A 7,695-nucleotide genomic window follows, 5' to 3' on the forward strand; every position below is an offset into this window, starting at 1 on the left:
TAGGACAGGCAGATGAAGGCCAGGGGCACGGGCAGCAGCAAGATGGCACCCACCAGCAGGAAGACCTCACTGATGGACGTGTCACCACAGGCCAGCTTCAGGACTGCCAGGATCTCGCAGGTGAAGTGACTGACCACACGGTGGCCGCAGAAGGGCAGCCTCATGGCGATGACTGTCTCAGTCACTGACTTGCAGAGACCAAGGACCCAGGCAGCCCCGGCCAGCAACCAGCAGAGCTGGTGGCTCATCAGCACGGGGTACTAAGGGGCTGGCAGATGGCCAGGGTAGCGATCATAGGCCATGATGGCGAGCAGCAGACACTCTGTGGAGCCTGTAGACAGACTCAGACACATCTGGAGTGCACAGCCAAGAAAGGAGATGGTCTTCTGGGCTGACAGGAGGGTGGACAAGCATCAGGGGGACAAAAGTGGACGTGTTAGCAGATGTCCAGGATGGAGAGGTTGCCCAGGAAGAAGTACATGGGTGTGTGCAGCGGGCATCCAGCACGCTGACCACCACGATGCCTGTGTTCCCCAGCAGGGTCACCAGGTACATGGCTGAGCACAGAGGGAAGACAGGTGCTCCAGGGCAGGTAACCGGAAAATCCTTTCAGGAAGAACTCAGACACCTCTGTGCTGTTGACTGGCTCCATATCACAGAGCTCTGGAGGGACGCACGGCTAGGAGGCAGGGTAAGAGGGTGCAGGGTTTATGGGTGAAGAATATTGCTAGGGCCTTTTCGATCCCTGACACACTTTCTCTCTGAGACTTTGGGTAGTCCCAATACTTCTTCCAGTTTTCAATAGATCCACGTGGAAAATGAGGAATGAGGTGGGTCAGAATTTCTCTAAGAGAGTGTTAATGGAAATGTGGGCAAACTGAAAAAGCAATTTGAAACAACGTTGGATTAATCAAAAGCAAAGAATTAACTGCGGAACTTCTCAGAGTCATTAACACACCACTGTGATTGGTGACTTTCTGAATGTGATGCAGAGAGTAGGCAGTTCCCAAACTTATTTGACCATAGATCCACCTTTTACAGAGCACCTGTTAACCTTCTGCAAATGAGTATTCTAGTAGCAGAGTTTCGGGAACAATGAGCTGGATGGAAGGTCCTCAAATCTTAGAATCACCTGTAAGGATTACATGAGAATCACCTGGAAAGTTTGTGAAAACACAGTTTCTATCTTATTCAGTCTGAGTGATGCTGTTCTGTTGGTCAGGGGACCACACTTTGAGAATCACTGGGCTAGATGGTCTCTGAGGGTCCTCCTGGCTTTCAGGAAGTCTTGAGTTATATCACACTTCCCACTGATGAAGATGCCCATCTCATTTATCTCTCAGCCTGCAAAACTCTGACTTGCCTCTGCAGTCAGCTCTGGTCTCCATGCATGAAGCACACGTGCTTTGTATTGGAGGGGCTCCTGGCCTCTGAGCCTATTAGGGGCTCGTCCACCTGTGAGCCCATAGGTCCTGCTTCATCAGCTACTGTGGATTGACCTTCAGAATTGATCTTCACCATATTCATTGGAAGGACTGATGCTGAAACTGAAGCACCAATACTTTGACCACCTGATGCAAAGAGCTGACTAATTAGCAAAGACCCTGATTCTGGGAAAGATTGAAGGAGGGAGGAGAAGGGGAAGACAGAGGATAAGATGGTTGGATGCCACCACTGACTTAAGAGACATGAGTTTGAGCAAGCACTGGGATTGATGATAGACAGGAAAGCCTAGCATGCTGCAGTTCATGGGATCGCAAAGTTTTGGACATGACTGAACAACTGAACTGACTACCTATGTGTTTTTGAGTGAAAGTTTGATGGACCTTTCAGCCTGCCTCCTATTTTCTCTTAACCTGAGCCAGGGCTGCTTGGGCTTCATGAACTCCTAGGCATCAAATTGCAATAAGCTCTGAGAGATTAATCCACTGGAGCTCCCACTGTGCAGGTAGGGAAACTGAGGCTGCACAGCAGGTTCCTGGCAAGATGAGTCTAGAATCCTGTTCTCCTAACAACAAGACAGCTGCACTGAGCTCATAGCAAATGTTTGCTTCTGTTAAACCCCAAATATTAGTTGTTCTTTCATCACCCTAGATGGACATCTTTCTCCTAAGTGTCTCCCCCTACTCCTAATCTTCTCACCAGCTAAGGAGCAGGACTTAAACTTTCCCTCGTGTTTCGGGCTCTTGGAACCCGTGGGACACACTGTCCAAGCCTGGTCTGGGCTGGGCACCAGTCCTCTCAATGCCACCCTTGCCGGAGACAGTTTCCTTCTGTTAGTCCTACCATGTTTATTGCTTTCAGAATCGAGAAGGGATTGAGTTCCTCTCACACCCCAGACAGGGTGCTAGGCATTAGCGGAAGGAATGAGAACACATGTGCCTCCAGGCCAGGAAGCCTCAACCATTCCATGACAATAATCCTCTCCAGTTCCTAGCTGAGCCTCATCCTGCTTCTGTTGGCATGCCTCTAGTGACAGAAAGGTTACTCCCTTAGACACACTTTTCTTTTTGCTGTCAGGCCACTCGACGCGTCACAAAATCCTTCCTGATGTGGACTCTCTCTGAGTCTCCCTGGCGCTCCACCACCCAGTCAGGCCCAGGCTGGGGCCCCCTGTGGACTCTGCCCTCACATGCACAGACGTGGGGTCCCGAGTTTTGCGTGCTGCCTCGGGGGCGGAGGGGCCTTTCTGTAGCAAAGAGAGCAATGGCCTCGCCCTGGGATCCCAGATAGAATGTCTTGCCTCACTTTGACTGTGTCTAGAGATGCACCTGTCTACCTGTGTGCACAAACACTTGACTGGCAGCCAGGTGCACATGTTCACCTGTGAGTATATACACCACATCAGGCTCATGTGTGTGCATGTACAGTCCTTTGCTTGAGTGTATGTGTAGTAGGCACTCTCTTGTTCTCTTTCACACACACACATACACACACACACACACACACACAACCAGTAGAGCAGGCCCTTGGACCTGTGGCCAGAGCTTCAGAGGACCAGGCTGGACAGAGGAGGTGTGTGGAGACCAGGCAGGGACCCTGGACGTATCAAGGGAGAAGCAGCAGCCCTGCAGTTGGGGAGCAATCTCTGCCTGGGATGAACCATGAGCACAAAGAAAGCTCAGACTCAGGACATGGTGAGCAGACCTGCTCAGTGCTTCATCGGCCTTCCGGCCTGAGTGCTGAGAACCTGAGAATCTGAGCCGCTCAGCCCTCTCTCCTGGACTGGGGGCCAAGAAGAGCCGGGAGGAGGGATGTGGCTGCAGGCTATGGGACTCTGCTTCCCAGAGCTGGGCCAGGGAGCTTTGTTTGCAGAGCCCACAGTGTCTTTCAGTGTATCTTCTGGCCAAATGCTATCTGAAAACCAGTTCAAGTGCCACTTCCCCTGGGGAGCCTCCCTTTATCCTCTCCCAGCCCACCTGAGCCCTCTGTCCTGTATGCATCACAGCCATGTGTGTGCACCTGAAGGATGTGCTCACATTTCTCACTGGCTTCCAGCCTGTTGCTTAGCCCCACAAGCTCACCCCTCCTCACCCAGATTCTGAAGGCCAAGCTGAAGCCCCCAGCCTGGCCACAGCCAACTTCTTCCTGTCCCATTGCCACTTCCTGAGGCTAAGACACATTGGGAGTGAGCAGCTGGCTGCTCAATCCGAGTAGTTCCTAGCCTGGATGTCACCTATCTGAACTGGGAGGGGGCTTGCAGATCAGCAAGACCACCCCTTGTTATGTATGGGAGAAATGAAACTCAAAGAAGGAAGGGGCTTGCCCAGTGCTGCACAGTGAGTTAGAGGGGAAACCAGGGCTGCAGGAATTCCCTGGGGCTCCTGATCCCAGCCCTTTCCTCTGCCCTATGTAACCATTTTTTTACTAACCTTCAGCCTCTTCCAGATCCATGTGCCTTGTTTCCTGGAAGATGTTTCTGAGACCAGGAACCTTCACTGGCTGTAATCAGGAGAAAACAGGTCCAAGAAGCAGGTCTGAGCCTCCTCTAGCCAGGGAACCTCAGTGGACAGGACCCGGAGTTACACATTACTGGATTTTTCCAAACTAAGAAGACACACCTAGGCTGTCGTAGAGTTTAGTAAAGTGTTTGCAATATGATACAGTTAAGTGGAGCTCTTAGAATTTGGGAGAAGTAGACCAAGCACTTAGAATGCAGCGCATTCTCTGCAGTGTGTCAGGTTTGGTAGAACTAGGAGATTCTGGTGGGCTCAAGGCTGAGCAGGGTGCCCCGTGGTTCACTGTCAGCAGCCAGGGACTGCCCGCCCGATCAGCTCCCAGCCCCATGCTGGCTGACAGCCTCCTGGGGAGCAGGGACCTTTCAAAGCTCCCTGCACCAGGGGAACGCACCATCCCCAAGGCAATTTAGAGGCAGAAGGGGAAATTCACCCAGCTTAGAAACTTTGGGGTACTTCAGGGATGATGTCCCAAAGACCCAATTACACAGAGTCTACATAGAGATCTTAATTGGTGTAGAAAAGTTGGAGGAGGTGGCTCAGGGCCAGGAATCCACCCTCACAGGTCAGTCCTCAGTGTGGGCCATGAACGTGTACAGGATCAATAAATGAATGGATGGATGGATGCACAATTAAGTCAATGTATAGGCCACTCTTGGTGAATACATTTAAAGACATTGGGGTGACTGAATGAACAATTGATAGGCAGTTTCACCTTTAAGGGAAACTCTGTCCCCATTAACAGCCACACTCCATTTCCACTCAAGTTTCTTCTGGCCCTCAGTTCAGTTCAGTCACTCAGTCGTGTCTGACTCTTTGCGAGCCCATGAATCACAGCACGCCAGGCCTCCCTGTCCATTACCAACTCCTGGAGTTCACTCAAACTCATGTCCATTCATTGGTGATGCCATCCAACCATCTCATCCTCTGTCTTCCCCTTCTCCTCCTGCCTCCAACCTTTCCCAGCATCAGCATCTTTCCCAATGAGTCAGTTCTTCGCATCAGGTGGCTAAAATATTGGAGCTTCAGGTTCAGCATCAGTCCTTCCAATGAATATTCAGGATTGATTGCCTTTCGGATTGATTGGTTTGATCTCCTTGCTGTCCAAGGGACTCTCAAGAGTCTTCTCCAACACCACAGTTCAAAAGCATCAATTCTTTGGTGCTCAGCTTTCTTTATGGCACAACTCTCACATCCATACATGACTACTGGAAAAACCACAGTTTTGACTAGACAGACCTTTGTCGGCAAAGTAATGTGTCTGCTTTGTAATATGCTGTCTAGGTTTGTCATAGTTTTTCTTCCAAGTCGCCAAGTGTCTTTGAATTTCATGGCTGTGGTCAGCATATACAGTGATTTTTGGAGCCCAAGAAAATAGTCTGTCACTGATTCCATTGTTTCCTCATCTGTTTGCCATGAAGTGATTGGACTGGATGCCATGATCTTTGTTTTTTGAATGAGTTTTAAACCAGCTTTTTCGCTCTCCTCTTTCACCTTCATCAAGAGGCTCTTTAGTTCCTCTTCAATTTCTGCCAATAGGGTGGTGTCATCTGCGTATTTGAGTGACAGTTCAATAACCTTCTGTTGGGAAAGTTCTGTGGAGCTACAGAGACAAGCCCCTAAAGAGTCCTGCCTTCGAGGCACCCACATTGTTATGAAACATTGTGGACACAAAGCAGAAGGGCTTCAGTTCAGTTCAGTTGCTCAGTCGTGTCCGACTCTTTGTGACCCCATGGACTGCAGCATGCCAGGCCTCCCTGTCCATCACCAACTCCCGGAGTTTACTCAAACTCATACCCATTGAGTTGGTGATACCATCCAACCATCTCATCCTCTGTCGTCCCCTTCTTCTCCCACCTTCAATCTTTCCCAGCATCAGGGTCTTTTCAAATGTCAGTTCTTTGCATCAGGTGGCCAAAGTATTGGAGTTTCAGCCTCAACATCAGTCAGAAGGGTTTACATAGCAAACAAACTGTGCCAACAAAGTGTGGTGGGACACAAAGCAGAGAGCCCCTTTAAAAAGCTAGGAAAGGCTGTGTTCAAGTGATGGTGTCTAAGGTGGCTTGAAAAAAAGTTCCAGATCTCCCCAGGGAACAGCATGAACAACATACAGAGATGTGGGGAGTACTGACAATGTGGAGAGGGGTTGGTGGTGTGCAGCGTGGGTAGAACATCAGGCTCACAAAGCGGGGGCTGTTTTCTGGGGGCCCAAGGACTCAGCTGAAGAATGTGGTCTTCCTTCTGTGGTAAGAGGGAGGCACCATAGGTTCTTGGGTGGTGAATCAGCCAGGATGTGGCCAAAGTAGCAGGACCAGTGTGTGATGTAAGCCTTTGTTGTGGAGAACAGAGCTGTCATTTGTGGGAGCTGCAGGAGAAGCCTGTGCCATGCTCGGCCTCTGCGCTTGGTGTCGCGTCTGAAGCTGTGCTCCGGTGGGTATGGGGCAGGTGGGGACAGACCAGCGCTCAAGAGGACACGGTGGAGCCCATGTCAGGCCCTCATTGTCTTGGGTTCAGTGACACTGGTGACCCACAGGAGGACCTGGCACTCTCTGATTGGAGCTCCCTTCGCTCGGGCCTCACAGCAGCTGCAGGTGGCCTGGCAGGAGCCCGAAGGGCTGCACTGACAGCAAGTGAGGGCTCCACCACCTCAGCGCGGCCTTGCCTCTGCCTTTCCATCTCTTCCAGATTCTCTCGTGCTCAACCTGAACCCAGAACCTGAGAGCAGAGTAAACTCTTGGAGGGCCGGTGGAAACCTAGCTGGATACTCCAGTCCAGAGTCACATAAGCCAGCTAACCAGGGCTCCCTGGGGTGATTAACCTGGAAGCAGCCAGTGAGGCACAGCTGGCCAGAGAATGGAAGCTCTAGAAATCTCTAGTAGCTCCTGGGTTGACAGTAGGGTAGTGGCATTGTCACCAGGCTCTTCAGGATTCCTTAGTCTTACCCGTCCTTCAAGAAGTGGGGTAGGTGTGCATCTCTAACCCTTGGTGTCTGCTCTGGCCTTTGCCTTGAATGATTGGCCAAGGAGGTAGAAGTGGAAGCACCAGGTAATTTCTGAGTGGAAGCTGAAAGAATCCACACAGGCTTTGTCATCTTCTCTTCTTCTTTTGCCATTTGACCAGCAGTGTGCATAAGGCTGATGCTTTATCATCTTGAGGCCCACAGGATGAAAAAGATGAAGTTGATCCCCCGTCCAAAATCTGATGGACTTGGAGAGTGAGCAAGTGCACTGGGATGACCCAGAGGGAGGGTATGGGGAGGGAGGAGGGAGGAGGGTTCAGGATGGGGAACACAGGTATACCTGTGGAGGATTCATTTCGATAATTGGCAAAACTAATACAATATTGTAAAGTTTAAAAATAAAATAAAATTTAAAAAAATAATAAAATAAAATAAAATTAGGCAGAGAGAAAAAAAAAGAAAGAAAAAAATTTAAAAAAAGAAAAAGAACCTTTTTATTTTTAAGTCTCTGCAATTTTGAAGTCATGGCCACAGTATAACTAGTTCCCCAGGTGGCGCTAGTGGTAAAAAAAATCCCCCTGCCAATACAGGAGACATAAGAGACCTTGGTTCGATACCTGGGTCGGGAAGATCCCCTGGAAGAGGACCTCGCAACCCACTCGAGTATTCTTGCCTGAAGAATGCCATGGACAAAGAAGCCTGGAAGACTAGAGTCCATAGGTTCCCAAAGATTTGGACAGGACTAAAGTGACTCAGCACACACACACCTGCATGACGGTC

The 7,695-nt window shown here is 50.2% G+C and overlaps 1 pseudogene; it reads right to left on the minus strand.

The window, feature by feature from the left end:
• Window positions 1–652, minus strand: part of OR13J1GP (olfactory receptor family 13 subfamily J member 1G, pseudogene) — a 1,516-nt pseudogene extending 864 nt beyond the window's left edge.
• Between the last annotated feature and the right edge of the window lie 7,043 nt (window positions 653–7,695).

The sequence above is a fragment of the Bos taurus genome, chromosome 8 (genome assembly GCF_002263795.3).
Source record: "Bos taurus isolate L1 Dominette 01449 registration number 42190680 breed Hereford chromosome 8, ARS-UCD2.0, whole genome shotgun sequence".
In the NCBI taxonomy this organism is placed as follows: Eukaryota; Metazoa; Chordata; class Mammalia; order Artiodactyla; family Bovidae; genus Bos; species Bos taurus.